This window comes from Canis lupus, chromosome 6 (genome assembly GCF_011100685.1).
Source record: "Canis lupus familiaris isolate Mischka breed German Shepherd chromosome 6, alternate assembly UU_Cfam_GSD_1.0, whole genome shotgun sequence".
NCBI classification, from domain to species: Eukaryota; Metazoa; Chordata; class Mammalia; order Carnivora; family Canidae; genus Canis; species Canis lupus.
Window position 1 is genome coordinate 4,413,334 of NC_049227.1, and position 26,493 is coordinate 4,439,826.

Consider the following 26,493-nt stretch of genomic DNA (forward strand, 5'->3'; position numbering starts at 1 on the left):
TGACCTTTGGCCCACCCTCCACCAGAGCCAGCAGACAGGCCCTCCTGAGAATAGGCTCACCTCCAGGTACAACATTCTTGGATTCACTACCCAATCAGGCCACCTCTTCATCCCACTTCCCCACATCTGCTTCTTTCTTGCCTTGCTTATCCCTCTCTCCTCTCTTGCTGTGCCTACTGTGTAAATTAAACTTTATCACAGGTATGTATGCTTAGGAGGAACCACAGTATAGATAGGGTTCACCTTGGGGAGTCACTGATGTCACCTGCTGGGGTCTTTAGCGGCTCCACCCGCCAGGGGCTCCTCCAGCAGGTGCATGACTGCGCCCGGCGAAGGGTGGAGGAGGGATCCCCAAGCCAGAGAGCAGCTCCCCTTGCCCATGTTGACTACTATCCCTCTCTAAGAAGAAAACCCCTTTTTGCCTAACTCTGAGTGGCTTCCAGATTTTGTGATCAAAGTGCCCCCCCCCCCCATTGCAATAGTCTCTCTTTAACCCCCACGCTTTGCAATAATCCTTGTGAATGACAGTCTCTCTTTACTAAGTCCAGATTTGATTTTATCTGACAGCCTAAGTATTGGGATACTGGACAGGTGACCAGGACATTTGTGAATGAGAAGACTGGGGGCTATCGCCAAGTCAAGCTGAATCCCTGCTCTCCCATGCAGCTTGTGTTCTGTGCATCTGTTGTCCTTTGTGGGAGACTCATAGAAGGAGGAGGGGAAGTCAGCTCGAGGACCTGGAAAGAGCCTCTATAGTTACCAGTGGCTCTAACTGTACTGCTGGAAGTTCCACAGAGCTGCCACTCTATGGCATAAAGGGTGCAAAAGGATTTGTTGTTGCAACGCCTGGGAACTCCTGGGTGAAATCCTGGGAACTCCAGGATAAACAGTTCTCATCCTTGCGGGGTTTTTCTGCAGGTACGTTGCAAGCTTCTCAAGAATAGGATACAGTAGACACAGCCTCCCCCAATTATTTGACCATGGAATATTTTATTAACCAAACATCCAGGAACATCATGTGGAACGGTTTGGGAAATGCATTTCAAAGCTTCTCGTATCTTCTTCTGCAGTTGCCTAATGTACCGTGCAGAAGACAAGCTTTTCTTTGAGCGATTGTGAGGAGAGGGGATTGATGCGTCGGAGCCGGTGGCCAACGCTGCCTGTTGGTTGGCACCGGATATGTTGGAGCGTCAGGCGTTCTCTCTCTTGAAGCAGGAGGTGTGCTAAGTAGCTTTTTCCTGGAGAAAACACACTAAATGGGTCAGATTTCCCAACAGGAAGATGCTGTGTTTGAAACACATTTGATTTACGACAGCTTCTGCTGTGACCTTGGCTTCCCAGTTTGCGAGTAATGTCACCAGGGTATCTGACTAATGCACGGTTGTGAATTTTTCATGGCAAGGCACGTATTTGTGCTATTGGCCTCTTGGGCAAGGAAAAAAGCATGGCGTGTCAAGAGCAACATAAATTGTTAGGTAAATCTTTATTCCCCCCAGACCTCCCTGCAAAGACCCATTATTCGTGTCCCACTCAACCGTTCATTCATTTACAAACATTTATCGAGCAACTTCCATTTCTAAATACTGTGGGGGATACAAAGATGTATAAAGCCAAGTGGGGACCTAAGTGTTTGGGCAGCAGGTGTGAACGTGGACACGCACAAGAGGGTTTCAAGTGGGGGTCCCTCTTTGGAGTGAGTATGTGGGGTCTCGAGAGCCTGTGATCAACATGCTTATCTTGTAAAAATACGTCTTCCAGGTCCTCTAGGGGCACCTTGAGGGATCAGATTCTATGTGTCTTGTTGGGTTCAAATCCCAGCTATGTGACCTTAAGCAAGTTTCCTAAGGCTTTGGACTTAATCCCCTTATTTGTAAAAGAGGGTGATGGACACAGATAGTTCCTAAAGTTTTTTTTTCAGCTCAAAACAATATAGAGATAAAAATACACCCCAGACACATGTTCAAGACAGAAGGTACACATATGATAGAATGTGCACATTTGCATACACATATATACAAATACATATTTTTCAATTTATTTTATTTTATTTTTGAGATCTATTTATTTATTCCAGAAAGAGAGAGAGAAAGAGAGAGCTCATGAGCCAGGGAAGGGGCAGAAGGAGAGGGAAACAAGCTAACTCCCCACTGAGCAGGGAACCCCAAACAGGACTCCATCCCAGGACCCTGAGATCTTAACCTGAGCCAAAACCAGGAGTCAGACACCCAGCCCATGGAGCCAACCAGGCTCTCCAGAAATATACGCACATTTAAAACGGACATAGTAGGGGCGCCTGGGTGGCTCAGTGGTTGAGTGTCTGCCTTTGGCTCAGGGCATGATCCCAGGGTCCTGGGATCGAGTCCCGCATCGGGCTCCCTGCAGGGAGCCTGCTTCTCCCTCTGCCTGTGTCTCTGCCTGCCTCTCTCTGTGTCTCTCATGAATAAATAAATAAAATCTTTAAAAAATAAAATAAAATGGACATAGTAGAGGCTAGATTACTTTCAGCTAGATGTGCAGATAAGACTTGAGGTCTTTCTCTATCACGTGGGCTTTGAAAGAGGCCTGAGTGTTGGATTTGGAGACGTAGGAGCCTGGGATGATGCCTGCAGGGTGAAGCAGGGTTCCTGGCCAGGAGCAGGGAGGAGCCCAGCATAGAGGATCTCAGGGCGCCTGGGGGCTGGAGGGCAGGCCCAGCAGGAGTGGGGGCCCTGGATGTTACAGGGCCTGGATCTGATGGCAGGGGAGCCATTCCCCTGTGCTCACCTGGCTCTGGCCCCACCCGTCTCTCCCACGTGATGGCCGTTAGCACCTGCTCCTCTTGCTCTTCCTCACCTTCTGCGGGCACCCATCTGCAGCTTCAGGTCTCCTCCCTGCTCCTGCCGAGCTCCTCAGAGCCTGCCCAGTCTCTCCCTGCTCACCCTGTTTGTCACTATGCGGTTTATTTCCTGCAAAGCACTTAGCACTATTCGCAGGGACATATCCACCCCACCAGGCTTGTCCATCAGCTGTTTGTCGTCTCTGTCCCTGGGGGTGGAAGCACCGAGAGGCAGGGGCAGGGCCGGCCTGGGCTGCTGAGCACAGGGCTTGCGTACTCTCAATAAACATTATTTGCATGAATGAATGAATGGATGAATGAGGTGGAATTTACAGCTATGAAGCAGGAGAGAAAACTACACTGTATATTTCTCAAGTGCACCGAGCCTGTGTCGTATTATTTAACTTACTCTTGTCCACACACCTACCCGGTGTCCAGCATAGACACATAAACCACATCCTCATGAAGATTTTTTAATGATATAAAGATATTTGGTCCCCTTGCTTTTCCAGTTTTGGTGATGAGGTCCCTTCCCTTGAGGCCCAGGAGTGGGGTGAGGGCAAAGCTGTGCAAACACCAGGCTCTCAATTCTACCAGACATATCTTTGCCTCTGGATGAGTAGGATCTCAGTGCCCATCTTGGCACTGTCCCTCCTGACACCACCTCCTTGGCACTGACCTCATCAACACTGCCTCCCTGACACTGCCTCCCCAACACCATTCCTCCCTCAACTGCCCTCTTTGGCCCTCTCTCCCCAAACCCTCCCCTGCCCCCAACACTGCCCTGCACACACCCCCATCCTCACTCCCTATATCCCTGCCCCACTCTCCCTGAGGCTGCTTCTCTAGGAGTCCCGCTCCCAAAGTTTAATACCACCTCTGGGTCTTGCCAAGGCCCTGTGGTCGTCTGGGAAGTGCTAACTGAGATTTCTTGCCCAGAGCTGCTCATCCTGTGTGGCTCATGCCCCCATTCCCTGCCTGTCTCCCTTTTTCTTCCTTCATCCCTATACCTGGTCACCTGGTAGCTGCCCTCAGGCCCTGCCCAGATCTGAGCTCAAACAGCCTTTTCCTCAACAGGAGCTGCCAGGGCATCTGATTCTCACTTTGTGCAAAAGCTTTGGGATTGTTTCCCAGAGAGAGCAAAGGCCCAGGTGATAATCTGCACAAATATTACCCAAATATCCCAAACTATGATGATCAGACCAAGTCAGAAATATCTGGCTTTATTTGAGGATGAATGTTGGTCTCTTAAGGTTGTGGCAAAACAAACAAACACAACAAAAAACGAGTAGCGTGAATTTGAGTACTTGGATTAAAAGTAATGATTGGCAAAGGATGATTCCATGCTAATAATAATAAAATTATAATAATAGAGTTGAATGATACAATACTTCTCTTTACCTGAACTCATTTAAGTCACTCCTGAATCCTGAGAGTGGTGTTTCATCATCCCAAGAAAACCGTGGCCTACAGAGTTGCTGGGCTGATGTCATTGAGCTGGGGAGCAGCAGAGGGTGGAATCCAGCCCATGGCCTCCTCAAGATGCTCCTGCACCTAAAAATAGCTTAGTGGGTTCCTTTTCCATGGAGCTGAGGCCTTGTGTGGACAACCCGGCATGATAACCACGAAGGGTTTAGAAGACCTGAGAAAAGTCATCAGGTAAGACCTCTTACTGGGTTTTCTAAAGAAGAAAAAGAGGGAGGTACCTGGAGGGAGGAAATAGAACCCTACTTCTGTTGAGAGCAAGAGTGGACTAATTATGGCCCCTATTTTTTTTAAAATATTTCATTTGTTTATTCATGAGTGACATAGAGAGAGAAGCAGAGACACAGGCAGAGGGAGAAACAGGCTCCCTGTGGGGAGCTCGATGTGGTTTTCAATCCCAGGACCCCGAGATCACGACCTGAGCTGAAGGCAGATGCTCAACCACTGAGCCACCCAGGTGTCCCAATTATGGCCCTTATTTATCATCATTTAATTTCATCATTGAGAGAATGATGCCAAATTCTGCCAATAATTTTCATTCTACACGGGAATATATCTGGACCCAAAGTAGTGATAAGGCTTGTGGCAGATTATGTGCAATTAATTCTATCTCACAATGTTTTTTGCAATGTTACTTTGCCTCTTTCCATGAAGAGGTAGAGTCTAGGGGCACCTTGGTAGCTCAGTTGATTGGGCATCTGACTCTCGATTTCAGCTCAGGTTGTGATCTCAGGGTCATGGGATGGAGCCCTATGTTAGGCTCTGCATTCTGTGGGGAGTCTGCTTGGGATTCTCTTTCTCTGCCCCTCTCCCTGCTCGTACTCTTTGTCTCCCTAAAATAAATAAATAAATCTTTTAAAAAAAGAAAAGAGAAGTGGACTCTATTTCTTTCCCCTTGAATCTGGGCTGGCCCTTTGACTTACATTGACCATAGGATGGAAATGGCATTGGGTGACATCAATGGCCAGATCTTAATAGGGCTTTGAAGCTTCTACTTTCATGCTTTGGAATCCCGAGATCGCCATGCTCTGAGAAAGACCAAGGCCTACTGGAGGGTGAGAAACCAGGAGGAGACGAACAGAAGAAGCCCAGCTAACAGCCAGCAGTAACTGCCAGATGTGTGAGTGAGGTCATCTTGGATTTTCCAGCCAGCCAACCCTCCGCTGAATGCAGATGTAGGAGTGAGTGACTCTGGGAGAAAACAGCCAACGGACAGCACCATCAAACTTGCTGTGATTCTGTGAAGTTCTGAGAAAGAATATATTGGTTGGTGTCTTAAGCCGCTAAATTTGGGAAATCAGAACTGAAACAGAGATGGAACGTGGCCATAACAGGAACCCAAAATATGTGGGATTGACCTGGGGACCAGCTGGTGTCTGAAAGCTGGAGTGTGCGGAGGAGGCTGTTAGGCTGGAGAGAGGGCAATCCCCGGCACCCAGCAAGATTGAACTCTGAGGGATTTAGGGAGACAGAAATTGCACCTCATGAACCTGAGATCCTGGTGAAGGAAATTTCCAACAGCAATATGGAAGGGGTCATATTACTTTCATAAAGTAGTTTATTTGATCTGGATCTAATAAGAGATAGGAAGAGAGAGGAATTACAGAAGGAACTGTTTTATTTTTATTTTATATTTTTTGCAAAGAATTCAGAGAAAATCTAGAAGGCCCAGAATGTGCTGGGTTGAAAAAGAAAATTATTTTCATCTCCAGTGTGTTACAGCAAAAGATTCTCCAAATAAGAAATGTCCAAGGGAGGGACACCTGGGTGGCTCAGTGGTTGAAGCATCTGCCTTCTGCTCAGGTTGTGATCCTGGGGTCTTGGGATTGAGTCCCGCATCAAGCTCCCTGTGGGACCCCCTGCTTCTCCCTCTGTCTATGTCTCTGCTTCTCTCTCTGTGTGTCTCTTATGAACAAATAAAATATTAAAAAAAAAAGAAATTTCCAATGGAGTGGCTGTAAGAGCCTCAATTAAGAGTTCAGATTTAAGGTGGTTCCTACAAGAACCTTTTGGTCTGAAAGGGGGGCTTCCGGGCCTCTTAAGGGCATGTCCTTAAAGCAGCCCCACCTGTCGCCTGAAGGTGAGCAAGCTGTAATGCCAAATAAGTATGGATGTAGCTTGTGTCGCTTGGAGTCAACTGGACTCGGATTCATGGGAAGGATGGAGTTTCCAAGATCATTGTATTGGTAGCTCACAGTGAAGGGGTGAGAATCAAGTTTTCTTCTATGAAACATATATATATATATATAAGCTAATACATACTAAGTGCTTTCCATATGCCAGGGCCTAGGCTAAGGATTAGATACGTATCCCTGAACTTCACTGCCACACCACTGCGTTGCTGGGAGCCAGGGGCCCCTGCTCCTTCTGCTTTATACTCGGAGGAATGGGGGCTTGGAGAGGTTATCTGCCCAATAACACAGCCTGGTAGCTCACTATGATCTTCTCCACCCAGTGGCCTATTCGACTCCAGTGATACTTGTTTGGTTCACACCGCAATTCCACTTCACTAACCACGAGTGGGGAAAAGTTAAGATGCACCACATCCATCCGCCAGGAGAGTGATGATTTCCTCCTGGTCCCCTGTGTGCAGTTGTCCCTGTCACCGTTGGGTGCCCTCCAACTCCTGATATGAATTTCAGGCAGATTTCTTTTCTGGCTTCTATGAGCATCTGGAAAAGAAGACTCTTGGCTGGTTTTCAGCAAGCACCCGGTGCAGACCCGTTAGCTGTCTTCTAGCCCTAACTGGCCTCTGCCAATAATAGTTGTAAGGGATTCAAATGGTGTGAAAGACCTGGTTGTTGGAGAGGATAATCTGTTTCCAGGGAAATTGCACTTTCTCTCGCCCTCAGGGTTTCTGCCTCAAATGGTGTCTCTCAAAACAAAAAAAATTTTTTCTCTCTCTCCATACTGAAGTGGTGGTGCCTTTTGCTTGTTTTGTTTTCCCCTCTTCCCTCAGGAATAGAAACTTGAATTGCTTTGTACAGAAAACCAAATTATTGAATTACAGAAAAAAAAAGAGAGAGAGATCTATTACTCCTTCAGAATGAAGACAGATGTACAGCTCGTGGTATAATGCATCAATTTGAGTAGTAAATACAGAAAATAGAAATGATATTTATACAGAGAAAAGGGATAAAGATGTCACATGACCACAGAAAACCACAATCATGAAGAAGGCGGGCTGGGTTATAGAACTGACAAAGTTACACCGGGGGGTAAGGCCAGTCCCACTAGCGGATGTGGTGGTGGGGATTTCTACATGGTAGACGCAGAGATTGGAGATTGCCCAGTCCCATCAGCTACTCGTTGCTTCAGTACATGGAATTCAGCTCTGGAAAACTTCCTTCCATGAATAAGTGTTGCCACTTAAAAACAAAAACAAATAGTAATACCTAAATTTATCTGACACATATGGCAGAAGAATCTCACATATATTCAATCTAATCTTTACAGCAAACTTCTGAGATGGGTACTCATTATCATTACTATTTTACTGATGGGAAAAAAATGCACAGAGAAGTAAAGTAACTTGTGCAAAGTCACACAGCAAATAATGCCATAACCACAGTGCCGTACTACCTCTCGTCATTCCTGGGAGGGTCAGTTGGGTCTATCTCTTGCTCTTTATAGGCACGTGCTTAAGCAGAGACATGAAGGACATCTCCATGTGTGTCGGGCTGGGGCAGAGTCCCTGAGTCCCATAGGAAAGTGATTATGAGGGCCACCATGAGCTAATTTCCCCAAGTTTACCATATTGGCTAGGGTTGCCTGGGTTTGGAGGCCAGGTCCAGATAGAAATTGATTTTGGAAGACATGTGGGAGGCCCTACAGCTGATCTACTAAATCGTGGCTGCCAAGTACTCCACTCTGACCTCTGTGTGTTGGGGGCTGAAGACATCTGAGTAAGGACATGTGATTTTCTTTTAAAGTTGGGTATTGCTTGGTGTCTGTGAAAGGAAGGGAACAGCATTGTGGGGATTTCTGTGGGAATCCTTGCCCTTGGGTCTCAGGTCCCGAGAAGGAAGGACTGTAAGGCTCTGTTGGCTGCAGGAATGTGTCATCACACTTAGAGGGAACTAGCCCCAGCAGGAAGCCCCAGAAGGCAGAGGGTGGGCTCTGCCTGCAGATGAGTGGGCTTCTCCCTATGCCCATGTGCTGACTGTCACCAGCTACTCTACTTAGGACCCTGCTGCCTTGACCTTCAAATACCAGATTGCTCAAGGCCAGGCCAGTTTATGAAATGGGTAGGGAGGAGTGGAACTTACCTCAATCTTTGCCTTGTTCCTTTCCTGGATGGTGCCTTGTAGAGCTCCTCTAGCCACCTGCTTCTGGATGTCATGTTCCATCTTCTTGACCCTTCTCTCTCCATAGGGATGGAACCATTCTGTACCACGCCTCCTTGGGAAAATGCACCTGTGCCTTCCAAGTGGACAATTTCTAAAGAAAGACAAAAACTGTCTTTGCTGATAGAATAGACCTCAGGATGATTCTACGGTGGCCTTGGGGACACCCTGTAGATTTGTGTCCAGCGTCTCATTAAGTTGATTAGTAGGAGTTTCAGGCCTCATAGGAGGGGTGTCCTCTATCTGTGCATGCATTGTTCATATATCTACAGATGTTGATTTCAAGGTTAGCTGCTGAGTTTGGTCATCACATTATAAGCCTCTTGAAGGGAAGGCTATTGCTTTAGGCCTCTGCTAGGTAAAGATAGCATGGTATCTTGTCCTTAGTGGATGTTCATATAAACAATTTCATGTCCCAGCCAGGAACGAAAGGGAAGCATGTCCATGGCTGGCGCCAGGGCGGCATGTGGCAACATCTTCTGGAAGAAAGGGAGAGACCCAAGCATGTCCCTGAAGGAGGAGGAGAAGCCAGGAAGGACAAGGTCATCCCAGGAGGAGGAGGAGGCCCATGTGCCAAGTGTGAAGGATGATGAGCTCTGAGCAGATTAGCTTTTCATGGGGATCTCTGGAAATATATTTGAATAGATAGTTTAGGGCTGTTTCTAAGGTCCCTAAATTTGAGCTTATCTTATGGATGGTAAGACACTAAACATTTTAAGTACAGAAGTGATAAAAGTAGTATTTTTTAGGAAGTCTGAAGGAAAGATGGATAAATACTTGGATAGCCTCTATTTTTTTTTTTTTCCAGACCAAAGCCTTTTCTTGAAAAATTGCCAGCCCATCATTGTTCTCTGTGCCCAAGTCTTTCTGTCTCTCTCTGGAAAGGAAACTGGTGCTTGTAGCCCATGCGGGTATACTGAACAAAACCAAGTGACAGAGCTGAAGGCAGAATGGGGAAGAGCTTCTGCTAGTGACAGCTCTTGGAAGAATCTGAGCCTCCTGCTGTCTTTCAGGGAGCCCTGTGAGGATGCTTCTGAACCTGATCCTTCATGGGACATGTGATGATGATGGCCATCTGGGGCAATAACCCTGCAATTGAGGAAGATAGTCTGATCCTGACCCTTTGGGAGATACAGACTTCCCATTTCTTTCTGGGAAAGGCAATCAGAGTCTGGGAAGTGGCACCTGCTGGGCATATTGTTCTGGTAGCATTGGCCTAGGGAGACACCCTAGCCTGGTGGTGTTTTCCCTTGGCATTGGAGGTATTGGGACAGCCAGCCATTCCTGCACATTGCATATCTATTATTTGAAGTAAAAATCAGGATGGATACTCTGAAAGCCTCTTTGCCTTCAGAAATGAGCTATTTCATGTTGGGCCAGCCCAGGTTGGAGGCAACAAGTTCTATTGAGGAAACCCTCTGCTTCTCTTTTCTGAAATTCACCTAAAAATCAAACCCACCTAATGAGGTGAACCAGTGAACATATCTGAAGCTCTTATAGCACATAGTAAGAGCTCAACAAACCTCAGTTGCTACCATAGTTGTTGTCTCTACTGGGGGCACCTGGGTGGGTCAGTTGGTTGAACATCTGACTCTTGATTTTGGCTCAGGTCGTAATGACAGGGGTGTGAGATCGAGCCTGCATTGGGCTCTGTGTTGAGTGTGGAGCCTGCTTGAGTGTTCTCTCTCTGTCCCTTCCCATCCACCCCCACTCTCTCTCTCGCTCTAAAAAAAAATCGTTGCTTCTATGGAGTTGACCACCAAGAGGGTGCATTATTTTAGTAATATTATTCTTTAAAATTATAATTTTATTTGTCACTGAAAAGGAAATCTAATTTGAACACATCTGAACCTCTAGTTTATTCTAGAGGCCTGGTGTTGGCTCAGAATTTCCTGATGGGATGACAAGCAGTGCTCAGAGAATATCCCATGCATTTCTAGCCTGGGGGATATTTTGTTACATTATTACGTGCTACTGTGTCATGTTTTATTATTGTATCATTATACGGGGTTATTGTGGCTCACATTTAGCGAGTGCATGCAACGTGCTATGCTTGCATTGTCTCATTCAAGGCCTACAGCACCATCAGTACTTAACCTCATCTTGTACTCTAGAAAACTGAGGCCCAAGAGGTTAAATAATTTGCCTGGGGTTACACAGCTGGCAAGGGACATGGCCAAGATTTACACACCAGGGCCTTCTCTGCTACACCGCAAGTATTAAGTCCCCACACTTATAATGGTGAAACGTAAGAACTCATATGGTACAAGGAAGCCCTGGGCTCCCTTGCTCCTTCCCCACCTCCTCCCAGGGTTGGGGGGCAGTGGGCAGACACAGTGCAGAGTGTGAATCATTTCCTTACTGCCTTGGACCTATCCTGAGATGTCTAACTTCCTGTCGGTACTCATGCTATTTGTCGGCCTGGATGCCCTACCCCAACATCTGCAGGGTAACTGTGACTTGCCTTTGGATGTCATCACCTCCGTAAAGTGCTCTGTGATACCCTCCAGAGTGAAAGCACCTGCTGCCTCTTCTAAACCTTGGTTATGGGCTCTTCACCTTCGCCTTGATATTTTCCCATTATCTCCAATCATGCACATTTACTGTCCCCAGCCTTGTGAGGGCACAGATGGCATTTATATAAAGGAAGGCTTTGCTGTAGGTGATTTGCTGTAGCTGTCTTGGCCTGTATGGCTCTTCTCATCGCTCTTAGTAATTGGGCCTAGACATCCCCAGTAAGAGTGACATTTCTAAATCTCACACATCCCTGATGATTATCACTGCTTTATTTCAAATGGGCACTTACTTTGCTCTAAGCACTAGCCTAAGCACCCGATGTATAGTATCTCATTTATTGCTCCTGATCTTACACTGGGCCTTTAACTACATTTATAGAAGGGAAGCTGGGCTCAAGGGCACAAGGTCAGTAAGTGGCAGTCTAGACTTGAACTCAGATCTCCCCATGAAGCTGGGCCATAACTCCATCTCTCGCTTACCACCACCACCACCACCACCACCACCACCCTCGATTGTCCCTGTTCTTGACTCCCACCTGACCCTCGTCCTTCTCTGTGACCCCACCATATCTCAGTGTCTGGCACAGCCCTGGGTGGGGTTGCTGGTAAGATCGATAAAGCTGGGATAGAATCGAGGCATACAGCCAGAGAGACTGACATGCACAGAACACAGGAACAAAATGAATCATAAAAACCCCGCAGTGTAAGGGACTTCTTGTTCCAACTGCATCAAAGAGTCACCAGGACACAATGGAGAATCACAGTAGTGCCTCCATAGTAACTGAGGCTCTCAGGGTAGATGCAGCCTGACTTATATGTGGAAGATGCTCATAAATATGTGCCAATGAATGACTGCTGTTTTTTTTTTTTTTTCATTGTGAAGTGAATTGATCCCTCTGTGCCCAAAAAGCTGTGACTTTGTTGTCAATAAAGCATCAATTAAAATAGAACGTGGGACTTGGAAGGGCCTTTAGAACCCAGCTAGTTCACCCTTATGTCATGGTTGAGGCTCAGAGAGTGTGCCCCCACACCTGCTGGGAGCAAGCAGCAGTGTGTCACCTCTCATCCCCTTGACTCTCTTGGCTTGGACAGCCCGGACAGAGGAGCCAATGATGGAGCTGGTCCTATGTGTTTGGAAATGGGTGCCAGCTGGGGGGAGGCAGTTGCCAATAGACTCCTTTCCTCCTACTGGTTTTCAGTACTGTAGCTACCCATGCAAATTGTCCCTTGGAATGGCATAGTTTTGCACGTGGCGACTTGTGTGTCCATACCAAGTTGTCTCTGTCATGCTAGGTGCCAGGGAAATTGACTCTGTCATCAGTAATGTGTTCGGAACCTGGCTCTGGTGCCAGAAAACCCTTTTTATATGTGGGCTCACCATTTAGCTGTCTAAATACAGGATGATTAATCTGGGCTGCCAGGGAGAAGAAAAAGGGTTTGAAGCATGGGACGTGACAACAGTCAGCAGGACTGTTATCTTAACCATGCCAGTAATCACCCCCCAAGATTCAGATGTGAATGAAGCCGCGCGCAGGCCCCCACTGACGGGGGCACGATTATGCCCAGCTGGCCTCGGAATTCTGCAGCGATCTTGATCCAAAGCCCTTTCCTAGGGAAATCGCAGCTTAGTTTCTAAGCAGGAAGGGCTATGTGGGGCCTTCCTGAAAAATTTCCCTGCGGCCCAGAATTTAAAGGCTCACTGGTACCGAACATAACATTAGACTCTGAAGTTATGAGAAGCGCTCCTACGCCACAGGCAGAAATCAGTCTGCTTTCATTCCTCTTGTTGGTCCTTGGGGTCTAAAGTGAGTCATTGCTTAAAAACTGAGAAATGAGAGAAATAAGGATGCCTTCTGAGTGTTAAACTTTAATAGGGATACATAATAGATCAGAGCAGAACGCTGCAGAGTCACCTTAAAGAAACAGGAAGAAGAGACAGCCACCTTATTACAGCTGTTCGTGTATTCAGAGAAAGACCTTGGCAATCAGGAGTGCCCCGGCGGGAAACGTAAGGTGCCAGCTGGGAGAGGGAACCTTAGCAAAGGTCTCTAAGTGTTTCTGGGGCTGGAGGCACCTGCAACCAACTGCTGGGGGTGGTCGTGGAGTTTGTGGCTAACCAGCTCCAATCACGCTGATCCCATGGCTGAGGTCAACTTTGCTTGCTTTTCAGGCTCTCAAACGTCAGTCCAGCTAACACGTATTCATTCTGATGATGTGCTTCTCCGACACTCTTTTCTTTTACGTGGCGGACTATACATTTTCTCACTGTAAATTGGGAAACTGTGACATCTGGTTTTAGACATCAGGCCTGGTTAACGTGAGCCTCACCGCGGGAGAGGAATCTGCTTTATGTGAGTTGGTAATATCGCATTTCTGGGCAGCAGCGAGGGACGGCAAAGGCAAAGTCATGGGTGGTGGTATGTTACTTAAGGGCAGGATGGGGCCCCATCCTGAGAACACATCGAGGAGAACCATCCTGGCTTCTATAGGGTGGAATGTATTCCAACTTTGCTCCATCGAGGCCAAGAGCAAAACATTGTTTTCCTTTCTAAAATATGGCCTGATAGAAATAGGCCCATAGATCCTCGAAGGGTCAGCTTGAGGCTAAAGAACGAGGACCCTGGGTCCTGACCCTGGGTGGCTCAGATGAGCATCTGACTCTTGATTTTGGCTCAGGTGGTGATCTCAGGGTCCTGGGAAGGGGCCCCATGTAGGGGGTGTCTATGTTCAGCGAGGAGTCTGCTTGAAGACTCTCTTTATCTCTCTCTCTCACTCTCTTTCTCCCTCTTTCTTTCATCCTCCTTACTCTCTGTAAAATAAATAAAATCTTTTTAAAAAAAATACTAAAGAACACAAATCAATGTGTAGACATGAGTTAAGCCTGCTCGGTGCAGTCTGGGGGTAGATGAGGGCAGACCCTGGACACAAGGTCTAGGCTGCAACCACAGAAAGAATTTTCATCCTGGACTGACGGGTCAGTTACTAGAGGCAGTTCTACATCATTTAACTTCCCCCCAACAGACAAGAGAAATTGAAAAGTGAAAACTGCCAAACCTTAAATTCTATGATTCTGCGGTTCTATTCTGTGTCAAATGGTGAAAAGCCAAACAAAAACAATAATAAATACTAATACACATTGCTGTACACTAGACCAGAATAAAATGGTTCTTTCTGTTACGGAAATTATACTGTTAGCTTTTCCCACAGCCATCTTCTTGTTCAGCAGCCACATCCTCTGTCCCAGGCTGGCACCATGGTTGCTTGGGATTGTCAAGAACCAAGTATTTTTGCTTAGCTATCTTTCATATGTGATCCCCTCTATGGTGTGATACAGCCCCTGCATGTCCCCTCCTGACCTACTTTCCTGACCATGTTCCATGCAGGAAGAAGAAAGAAGGGTGAGATGAGATGCTGTGTTCCAACTGAGTGAACACCTGTAAGGAGCTTTCGAGAGAGTTCTACTCAGCAGTTATATCTTGTTAGCCAGAATGGTGTCACATGGTTACTTTTATCTGCAAGAGAGTCTGGGAAGTGTGTTTTTTAAAAATACATTAAAAAATTAAAAAAAAAAAAACCATCAGCACGAGCGGGAAAAGGGGCAGAGGGAGAGGGAGAGAGAGAATCCCAAGCATGCTCCAAGCTCAGTGCAGAGCCTGATGCAGGGCTCAAATTCATGGCACTGAGGTCATGACCTGAGCCAAAATCAAGAGTCAGACGCTCAACCAGCTGAGCCACCCTGGTGCCCCAAAAGGTGAGCACAAAGTAGCTGGGTTTCTGAAGCACATGAAGAAGGGCCGGTGGATTGGTAATAGGCAGTCTTCACCAGGGTTACCACGTCAGGGACCAGGGACTTCATCTGGACTCCTCCCTCAACCTTGTCACCCAAGAATTCCCACCAACATGCCAACATGTCACTCATGGGTGTCCCTCCCCTGCTATACCTTCCTGCTCTCCTTCCCTTAGCTCAGGCCCCATTATGTTTCCACTGTAGGATGTGAGAATCAGACTCCTGTTCAGGTAAGCCCTCCCTTGCTCTTAGCTCTTCAGTGGCTCCCCATGGCCCTCAGAGTGAAAAACCTGATTTTGCACGTGCAGGTTTCTTCCTGTTCCATACTCTGTGTCTCCAGCCTCACATCCTTTTTCTCTCCTTGCTCAATGGGCATCCACAGCAGTGAACAAGACCATGTGCTCCTGATCCTCTGTGACTTCTCTTTCTCCCACACCCCATATCTGATCCCTCCATCTATTCACCACCTTCAAAAGGTACGCAGAATGGGACCCCGTCTTGATAATGATTGTGAATGATTGTGAATGAGTGGGTGAACACTCAGCGTAATGTTTTGATGGACTGGTTCACGTCCTTTTTTCCTATGATTTGATATTTTCTCTAGAGACAGTGAAAGCATTGGTGAATACCAGAAGTTTAAGACTTGGAAAAGAGAAGGGCACCTGGGTGGGTCAGCAGTTAAGCATCTGCCTTTGGCCCAGGTGGTGATCCTGGGGTCCTGGGATCACGTCCCACATCAGGGTCCTGGCAGGGAGCCTGCTTCTCCCTCAGCCTGTGCCTCTGCCTCTCTCTCTGTCTCTCTTGAATAAATACATAAAACCTTAAAAAAAAAAAGACTTGGAAAGGAGACAAGAATAGTAGTGATAATTGTCTTCAATAACAATAACACCTGGATGTTTCTTTTCAAGTCATTGTTTTGTTCTGGTGCCTGAAGGAGACAGGACAGGGCAATACTTATGACAGGGAGACATGGGAGACTGGAGTTGGACTCTCTGGTTTATTTTCTTTCTTTTTTTAAAATTGTTTTTGACTCTCTGGTTTCAAATCCTGGTTCTCTTTTGTGGCCTTGGATAAGTCCCTTACCTTCTCTGTGGCTCAGTTTCCTCAAATGCAAGGGTTGTTGTGAGGACAAAGTTGTAAGTGTTTATAACAGCACCAGGTGCACAGAAGGCCATCCGGAAATGCCAACCAGGAGTAGTGATGGTGGCACTTCGTGGTAGCAGGTGCAGCCACGGTTGTTTTTGTGGTAATAACAGCATTGACGATGTGATATTTCTAATTCCGCCTGCTTCGGCCTCAACTAGTAGCTTTGTGGTTCATACTGAGATTAAAATGAATTCTTGTCATTTTGACCACTTGCCAACATCAGAGGGAGAACTTTGGGCATCTGCAGTATTTGCTCTTCATTTCAGGAGCATGAGTGCTTCCTTGAAGATTTGTTTATTTATTTTAGAGAGAGAGAGAGAGAGAGAGAGAATGGTGGGGAGGGGCAGAGAGGGAGAGAGAATCTCAAGCAGATTTTGAACACTGAGCATGAAGCCTGACGCAGGGTTTGATCTCATGACCCTGAAATCACGACCTGAGCCAAAACCAAGAGTCGGACCCTTAAATGACTGCGCCCCCGTGCGCCCCAATGAGTGATTCCCTGAAATGGGTCAGGAACTGTATCAAGGAGGTGAATAGTTAGTTGCTATTTGCCCCTGATAATCCAATCTTTTATTTTCTTTTGGCAAGAGTAGTCAGAATTTTCTTTGGGAACTTGTTAAAAATGCTAATTTTCAGACCCCACCATAGCTCCATTGTGTCAGAAATCCTGGGGCTAGGGCCCTGCAATCTCCATGTTCTGACAAAGTTTTCTAGGTAATTCTGATGCACGTTGCTGTCTTACAACCACTGAACTGAGGCCGTGTTACTCCCACTGTGGTGGCTCCTCCATCATGACCTAGAAACTTGTTAAAAATGCAAAATCCCAGGCTCTTTCCCAGACTGACCGAAAAAGTCTGCATTTTAATTCCAAGTGATTCATGGGGACATTAACATTGGAAGACACTGATCTTGGGCACTGGTTTTCAAACTTGGCTGAACCTTGGAATTACCCCTAGAGCTGGAAAATCCAGCTGGGACTCCCTCCCAGAGTCTGGTGCACTGATCTGAGAAACAGCCTAGGTAATGGGATGTTTTTAAGCACCTTCCACCACCCCCTCCCTCATCCCCTACCCCTCCTCCAGGGAACTCTAATATATAGCAAAGTTTGAGAATCAATGACCTAGAGCAGGGTTCTCTAAGTGTGGTCCCTGGGCCAGGAGCACAGGTGTCTCTGGGGAACTTGTTAGAAATGTAAATTCCTGAGCCCCACCCCAGACCTGCTGAATCAGAAACAGAAGCAATCTGTGATTTAATAATCCCAGCAGGTGATGCAGGCTGAAGTCTGAGAACCATGGCCTAGGGCCCCAAAACTCTGTCTATAGCTGGCAGACAGCCATGGGGGTCACTAGGATGATTAACCATTCCAGTTTGTCGGAGACTGAAAGATTCCCCAGGACACAGTGCTAAAACCAGGGCTGTCCTGGCCAAATTGGGGTGGCTGGTCCACCCAGATCAAGGAAGATTCCATTTTTTTTGTAAAGTGGCACGGCACACGGTCCATGCCATTGGCTAAAACTTAGCCCTTGGCCACACCTTACTCCAACGGAAGCTGACAAATGTGGTCTAGCTGTGTGCCCAAAGGAGAGAGAAACGTGTTTGGTGAGGAGCTAGCTCATCTCTGCCACAGCTCCTGACCAGTCAGTGATGGTCTCACCCTTCAAATATGCATGGAGGGGTGCCAAAGTCTAAAGATGCCTCTAAAAAGGGCTCATTAAGAAAGGGTAAGTCCTTCCTCTCTGGGGATGCTCTGCTTGCTGTTGACTTTTCACTGCCAGTTCTTGGATTGTGACATCAGCATCTGGTATTAGCAGTTCAACAGGAAGGGAAAAAAACCCCAACCCCAAAGCTTCCCCAGCAAGTCTACTCCCCGATTGTAGGAGGCTGCAGCTGGGATGTGATGGAGTGAGCATATGGCTTTAGGGAGGCCCATTTGGTTCACTTAGCAGAGTTCTGTGGCCTGTGAATGTTCAACACATTTTAACATTAAAGTCTTCAGGCAGCTGGCCCAATTCCTGCCTCCCCGCGCTGCCTCTGAGGCTGGCTATGCGGAAACAGAGGCGTGGGGCAGATGATCTCCAGCGAGGCTGATGGACGGGAACAGAGCAAGGGGCTTTCTGAATGCATCACCTGCTCCAGAGCATCTCAATTCAGGCTTTATGCAAATGTCATGTCATTTGCTGAGGCAGGGAGGTTGTACTCCTCTGAATAGGAGAACCAGCCCCCTTCGGTCAAGGGGCTTCTTTGAGGCAGAGAAAAATTAGGACACATGCCAGGCAAGCCTTGGCCAGCAATGAGGAGAAAAGACATGCTCTGGAATACATTTTGAGTGAGATTTGCAGATGGAAATACAGTGGGGTCTCTCTGGTAGGCAAGGTGTTAGTAAGGGTCATCGTTTTTGATCCCTAGATAGAGCCCAAGACATCCTGATCTTTCTAACCCGTAGATAGGGAGGCATCATGTGTGGTGGACAGGGCACTGGACAAAGGCCCAGAAGATGCAGACCCTGGCTCTGCCCCACCTGCCACTCTAACTAGCAGCTCAGGCATCACAGCCTGCTTAAGCCCTTTGCATTACCAGGAGTCGTTGGGGGTACAGATGGGAGTCTGGGGAGGGTCCTTTGCCTGGGTGCAGAGAGGCCCCCGAAGCAGAGTAAGCTGCGATTCCAGGTATGATAGAGCAGGGGAGCCTGCCCTGAAAAGTATAAGTGCCGGAGGGTGGGGGGTGGGGTGGGGGGTCCTTGATAGAATAATGAAACCAAGCAGGCACACTACATTCTCATGTACAGAGGCCCTTTTCCAAGGACAGTGATCCTTACCCGGCTAGACGAGATTTTGACTGATCTGCATGACCTTTTCTCCCAGGTATTTTTAAGTTAGGTATTTCTTACCTTTTCCCAAATGTTCAACGAAGACAGCAATTTTGGTCTTTCCCTTCCTCTGTCTTCTTCCCACCTGCATTAGTTTCCCATGGCCGCCCTAACAAACTCATCGGCTGAAAACAATGCAGATTCAGTATCCTACAGTTGTAGAGGCCAGAAGTCCAAAACCTACCACACAGGGCTGACGTCAAGGTTCATTCTGCAGTCTGTAGGGGAGGATCTGTGTCCTTGGCCTCTTCTGCTGCTGGATGCTGACTGCATCCCATGGCTCCTGACTCCTTCCTGGAACCACTCCAGTCTCCTACTTCTATCCTCCTACCTCCTACTTTGTCCTTTGACCTCCTTGCCTGCCCCTTTTATAAGGACCATGATCACATTGGACTCACCTGGGTAATCCAGGAGAATCCCCTCATCTCAAGATCCTTAGCTTATCCCATCTGCAAGTCCCCTTTGCCATGTAAGGTAGCATTCACAAGTTCTGAAGATGTGGATAATATGGGGTGGGGGACATCATCTACCTCACTACAGTGTCCTTCTTTCATTTCATTCACAAATGCTTACTGAGGACTTTCAGTGGGTGGGGTCCTGGGCCTGATGTTGGGGCTCTGGTGACCACGAACAGGCATGCCCCCTGGCATATGAGTTTACACTCTACAGGGAAGACGGACTTCAATCAGAGTTGCACACATACATGTAAAATTATGCGACCATCGTTATGGTACATGGGGCTATGAGACTGTGTCATAGAGGGATTTGCTTGATCTAATCTGAAGCGGGGAAGTAAGGGACTGTTAAGTGGTTTCCAAAGTATCTATGGAAGGCCACGGAGACCATGTTAGGAATTTTGGTCTTTGTCCCAAGAACAAAGGGGGGCCAGTGGAATGTTTTAACTAGGAGAGTGTTAGAATCAGATTTGCATCCCAAAGCTCTCAGCAGAGACTGTGTGGAGAATAGGTTGGAGGCAAGCCATTGCAGTGGTCTGCTGGGAGTTCAGGACGGTGTAGACGAGCTCTTGGTCCCAACTGTGCAGGCAGCTGGGTGCCTAAAAGATACTAGTCTCTCTCTTTCACTCACTCTCTCTCTCTCAGTGATGGATTGTCTGAAGCTTGCATTGTAGAAGAACATTATGAGATTGAACACGTTTATATCATTGCGCTTTGAATTTTAACCAAGACCTCTGTGGCAAGTGAGAGGGTGGCCAGGCATGGACAGCTCAGTCTCCAACAGAGGGGCTCTCACATCTGTAGCTCGAGCCCAGGAAGGCGATGATGTAGAGGTGGTCCACAAGGAAGTAGTCTGGGGGCCTACCTTGTTCTGAAGAGCTGAAAACTTCAAGTGGGTGTGGGGGTCATGGGAAAATGAAGATATCTAAAGTGCTTTATAAGAGCACATGACAACAGTTGGACATTAACCACTACCTAGGAATCATGTTCAGTATCAGGCATGATTTGAATGGAAAATCCAGGAGACATGGAAGGGTAGATTTTTGCCATGGACACTCCATGAACGGCATGATGGGTGTTACAGACAGCCCAACATGTAGAAGGAATGACCTTGTGAAAAGGAGATGCAGACCCAATCTAATACCTCTATTCAAATATCTGAAGGGTTGCCATGTAGAAGAAGGGATATAATTATTCTGTGTGACTTGAAAGAAAGCCCTAAGACAATTGGATGAAATGATAAGATTTTGAGTCAAAAGAAAGAAGAACTCTATAAAACTTAAAGCTACCTAACAATAGGATGATGTAGGGGAAAGTATACGGGCTCCTACTGTATACCAAGTGCTGTTGGGGCTAGAGGTCAGGGAACCATGGTTCTTGTCCTTTATTATGTAATGTTGGAAGTCAAGCAAGACCTAAATCCATGATGAAAGTATTTTACACACAAAAAAGGAATCAAACAAGATGCTCTGTGGTCTTGGAGGAGGGGCAATTGTGTGAGCTTGAGTTGTGGATGGTGACAGACCCATGAAAGATGGGCACCAATTTGACTCTTGAGCACCAGAGGGAGTGTGGGAGTGGGCATTTTTTGTTGAGGGAGTTCAGGATGTGGTCAGCACACTGCAAGCCATCTCCTACCGCCAAGGACCAGAGAAACCCCAGAAGGCAGTATGGAGCGAGCCTGCACGTGGCGCGTGGGGATAGAGTGAGGTGGGGTGACCCTCACTCTATCCCCACGTCCTGCCAGGCCAGCCTTCTGTAAATGGCTGCCTCTGGCAGCTGAGTCATCATGGCAACATGTCTTCTCGAAGAAGCAGACTGTCTCACAGGCCAGATTAAGATGTGATGGATTGTGTTAGCCTATCTAAAGAGTTTCCCATTAGCCAGCTATGAAAGCATGACAGATAAAGTCACTGAGGAAACGCCTGCTGCAATCCCGCAGGTACAGTCCCGTGGAGAGGGGCCTTGACCCAAAGGTGAGGTGGATCTGTTTCTGAAGGCATGCACAGCCTTGCGAGAGACCGCATGGGAACCTGATGCCCGAAAAACATACTGAGCCTAAGACAAGTGTCCCCTGGCTCTGCCTCCCTGCTCCAAAGAGTGCAGATGATTCAGGTTTCCTTGCAGTTTTCCTACAGGAAAATCATGTTCGGGCCTCTCGAATGTCTCATCAGCTAGACAGTTAATCTGTTTTTTACTGCATCACCTTTCTTTCTTTCTTTCTTTCTTTCTTTCTTTCTTTCTTTCTTTCTTTCTTTCTTTCTTTCTTTCTTTTAAAGATTTTGTTTATTTATTAATAGAGATGCAGAGAGAGAGAGAGAGAGAGAGAGGCAGAGACACAGGCAGAGGGAGAAGCAGGCTCCATGCAAGGAGCCTGACATGGGACTTGATCCCCGGTCTCCAGGATCACACCCTGGGCTGCAGGTGGTGCTAAACCACTGCACCACTGGGGCTGCCCTGCATCACTTTTCTTGATGCATTTCGTCCATGTAAATGTTTCCACGAGTCAATAATTTGTAGTCAGGCAATGACTCTGGGTCATAACCCTGAGGACCAGATCCTGCACTCTAATGCATTCACTAAGGCACTGTCGGTCTCTTTGGCCTTTCGGTGGCCACCTAGATGGACTAGATGGACTCTTTCTAGTGGCAGCCACATCCCGTCATGGCCATCTGTGCCAGTCATGTGCTTATTTGCCCTCAGACCCATCACCAGGTCTTACTCTGTAAATGCACAACAAAACTACAGTTCCCAGGCTCCTTTGCCACCTGGCTTATGGCAGTGCTCTGCCAGTAGGAGACTGGAGGGCAGAGGACAGAGAAGCTGCAGCTGCTCCCTCATCAGCCCAGTTCATCCATCCGCCTCACAGGCCCACTGTGCTTCCAGTTTCTGGGGAATGGACCTCAGCACCTGGTTCCAGCAACCCTGCCTCTTCCTTTGTCTGCAGCCTTGGGAGGCGTTGATGGGGAGGGTGGCAGCTTTCTGCTGTTCCCTCTTTGATGTTTTAGTTCTTCTGTTGTCTTTGTAATTGGCCCCCTCTATAAAATTCACTTTTTAATTTTTTTTTATTTTTTAAAAGATTTTATTTAGTTATTCGTGAGAGACACACACACAGAGAGGCAGAGACACAGGCAGAGGGAGAAGCAGGCTCCCTGTGGGGAGCCCAATGCAAGAACCCAGGATCACAACCTGAGCTGAAGGCAGATGCTCAACCACTGAGCCACCCAGGTGCCCCTAAAATTCCCTCTTTTTAGATTATCAGGAGTGGCTTCTGTTTCCCTGTGCATTTAGCTTCCAGGTCGTTGCCACCGCGGACCCTTAGATGGTAGCCTGAGAAGTTTGGAACTGAACCTGGGAGTCTGTCCTTCTCATTTTGTTTTTTTTATTTTTTTTTTTAATTTTTTTTTTTATTTATTTATGATAGACACAGAGAGAGAGAGAGAGAGAGGCAGAGACACAGACAGAGGGAGAAGCAGGCTCCATGCACTGGGAGCCTGATGTGGGATTCGATCCCGGGTCTCCAGGATCACGCCCTGGGCCAAAGGCAGGCGCCAAACTGCTGCGCCACCCAGGGATCCCTGTCCTTCTCATTTTGTAACACAAAATAATCACTGTACGTTTTCTTGGGTCATTAATTTTATCTGTAGATGCAGGACAAACAAAATAGCTGTGATGTTGTAATAATACACAACGGATACATGGTAGTGGAAAAGTGACGTGATTTTAAGATTAAACCAGAAAAATTCAGTCTTTTTGCACTTGTAAGAAGACCATGGATCCCTTTTTCTTTTCAAAGCACTTTAGAGAAAAGTCATTAAAAGCACTGTCATAGGGATGCCTGGGTGGCTCAGTGGTTGAGCGTCTGCCTTCAGCTCCAGGCTTGATCCCGAAGTTCCAGGATTGAGTCCTGCATTGGGGTCCCTGTGTGGAGTGGAGCCTGCTTCTGCCTCTCATTCTCTCTCTCTCTCTCTCTCTCTCTGCATGTGTCTCATGAATAAATAAATAAAATCTTAAAAACAAAAACAAAAACGGGCAGCAGGCTCAACATTCCCCAACCCTTATGAAAGGTAATGGCAGTGGTGGTGGTTGGGGTGGTGGTGGTGGTGGTGTCAGGGGGCTTTAGAGACTCCCAACAGATAATTACCTGATTGAAAGTATACTTGCTATAGGGAGATCCATAGCCATGAGCACATTTATTTGGAGAAGGGAAAGGCCAGGGGAAGTCAGCTGAACAACTGTCCTCACATGCAGATCAAGAGGTCTGGCCAACCTAGACCAGGTGTAGGCAGTCACGTTGGGAGAGCCATTGACTTGGTTTCTCATCACGTGCATCATTCACTCCCATGGAGATGGTTCCAATTTCCCCTCCTTGCTATAAATTGTGGGAGCCCCCAGGCCATCATTACTCTGTTCTTTCCTCCTTGGTTTCTGCAACCTTTGCCAGAGCCACCTCTGTTGACTCATTGTGTTCTCTGGGACACTGCCTAGAAAAAAGCGGGGCTCTGAGCCACCGACCACCCGCCCCCGGGCCCCTTGGATCGCAAGAGTGACTCGGGGCCTCTCTCCCTGGTTGCAATGCCTGCCACCCTCCGCACAAGGCATCCCCGAACGCATCCAACTAATTAGTGTTTGCAAAGTGATTCCCGTGGCTGAGGTGAGAGCCACCCAGAAGGGCCAGGTATAATCACTGTTATATCCGCGGCTTACATAATTCCTGGTCCACCCTGGAATGATTTTTGAAGCCTTGGTAATTGGCGAATTACAGTGTAAGTGCTGAGAACCAGCTGCGGTTGTAAGTGCCTCGTGCGTTTCTGTAGGTGGTGGGGAGCTGGGCGTGAATGTTGACGGATGGGTTAGGGAAATTACAGCTCAGGTTCCTGTGCAGCTGCTTTGAAAGAATATTGGACAAAGGACACTTCTAAGCAGATGCGCCGTTAGCAATTAGATGATTTAAAAAGCCGCCCGATCAATATTTATGGCTGGATAAAGAAAAGATACTTATTGCACTTGGGTGACCTGAGTGAGGGCTGAGCACCGATCCGGGCTGCCCGTGATCAGCTCCGGGGCTGCAAGCGAAAGGGCCCGAAAGGAACACACCAGAAGTCCTAGGACTCGCACCTGGGAGGTGATCAACAGGGTTTGTGAATGAATGCGTGAGTGATGCAGCTGAGCCCGTCTCTATTCCCAAGATCTCTCATTCCAGAAAGAAAAAATTTTCACTGAGGATTATTAGACACCAGTGAGGCTCCTTCACTGACCAGAGGCTCCCCGATTTCCTTCTTCAACAGCTCAATGCCTTCATAAAAGGTTATTTTACTGAGACTCATTTTCCACCTCTGACCTACCTGTCGGGCCCTGAAGGCGTCTGAGCTTGCATCTCCCACGGAAAAAGGCACGGAGCCACCTCATTTTCCCTGGCCTAGTCGCACACCTCCTGTGCCACCTTCGAAGGACTCCTGTCCTCTATCTGTGCCCTTCTCACGCTTCTCTCTCAGGGGCCCCACTGGCCAACAGCGCCACGAGCAGTGGGCAGGAACCCTACCCATCTCCACTCCAGATCTGCAAGAGGAAAATGACTCCCCCCTCGGGTTCTGCGGGGTGGCGCTCAGCCCCGCGTGTGACAGGGGCTGCAGTGCCAAGACATCCATCCATGCGAGACAGAAAACCTTTGTTGGAGGAAGGCAGGCCAATCCGGGGGTGGGCTGGGGTGGGGGGACGTGGGGGCCAGGAACCTGACAGGGTGAAAAAGGGGTGTTGATGGATGTGATGTGAAAAGAGAGGAGAGGCAATGAGCCTGAGCGTCCAGCTGGGCCGTGCCAGACAGCTGGGCCGCTGACAGCACACCCGCTGGCTGCCCTCTCCCCCCAGCCCTCCACCGGGGCAGGGAGATTGGTGTCCGGAGCTCAGACAGGTGCAGGGGATGGTTAAGCGATGGCTGGAGCCGAAGGAGGGAGAGTGCGTACCTTTGATTCGGCTTGCTGGCCTTCAGCACGTGCTAATTCTCGAGCTCCGTGAAGAAGGCAGGCTGACACTTCTCAGGTCACCAAAGGCCATTCATGGGCTTCCTCTTTGTGAAGGGAACCGTCCAGAAGAGGGCACGGGTGGACGACGCAATCAGAGGCCCTCGTGGCTTCCAGTCCTGGGGTGTTTCTTGCCCCAGAGAAGTGAGGCCCGGCCCTGCCGTGTTTACCTGCATTAGCAACGTGCCCAGAATACAGCCATTGTCGAGGCAATCCGCTTTGTTCTCTATGCAGACATTCTGGCTGAGTGCTGACTGTGGGCTAATGCCCATGGCAGGATGGAACAATGGTGACATTCATGAGTCAGCATTAGGTCAGTCCTGCTCCTGTCAAGGCTCATTATTTGTTGCTTTTAAGAGGGAGGCTTTTTGCCTGCAGCTAAGCCACCAACACCCACGGGGAAAGGGAAACGCATGTGGATCTGCCCTGGTGTGTTTGAATTGTACATGTTGCGTTTCTTGGCAGTCCGGGCCATCAGACCGCGAGGACTCCACCACAAAGCAGCCATCTGCTGGCAGGGCAGGTGCCGGGCCTGCCTTCCCGCTTTCTCTCAGGCACACCCAGGGCCCGCTCAGAACTGGGGCAGAGAAGAGACTAGGCCTGGAGTCCGCAGAGCTTGGGGTGCCAAGGGGAGCCGCTAAGGAACCAGCCCGCAGCACCCACGGGGAGAACCTTTCGTGACGGTGTACAGGAGTTTTTATTGGTGCGGTCTTTCCAAGATCGCTTTTGCAAGAGCTATCAGATGCGCTTACAAGCGTCAGGACACCTGGATCCTTAAATCTTATGTCCGGGAGGTGGGATAAAGACAGAGCTCCCTTGAAGGTGTGGTCGGGGGGCGGGCAGAGGCCGGAGGAGCCTCAGAGTCCTTCTTGGCAAATCTGTACTCTTGCATCTCACAACTGGCAGCTGCTGGCAGCTCCGCCCAGCGCTCGATATGGGCACTGCGCAAAGACTTCCCTTTGCAAAAAAGAAAAACAATTGCTCACGGTGGGCTTCACAGAGGACTCTAACAATTCAATTTTATAACTGTCCTGTCCTGCTTAGGGACACTCGCTGG

General features: G+C 48.1%; 1 long non-coding RNA gene across 3 annotated transcripts; it reads right to left on the reverse strand.

Moving 5' to 3' along the window:
• Positions 1-970: 970 nt before the first annotated feature.
• On the reverse strand, positions 971-25,701 carry LOC102155199. Of its 3 annotated transcripts, XR_005360310.1 has the most exons (6): positions 25,380-25,701; positions 8,569-8,740; positions 6,815-6,972; positions 5,224-5,548; positions 4,217-4,457; positions 971-1,238 (listed from the first exon to the last, which is right to left on the reverse strand). It is a non-coding gene; the product is annotated as an uncharacterized LOC102155199 (long non-coding RNA). The 3 variants fall into 3 exon arrangements; XR_005360309.1 differs by lacking the exon at positions 6,815-6,972; XR_005360311.1 differs by lacking the exons at positions 971-1,238; positions 4,217-4,457; positions 5,224-5,548; positions 6,815-6,972 and adding an exon at positions 7,100-7,668.
• Positions 25,702-26,493: the final 792 nt, after the last annotated feature.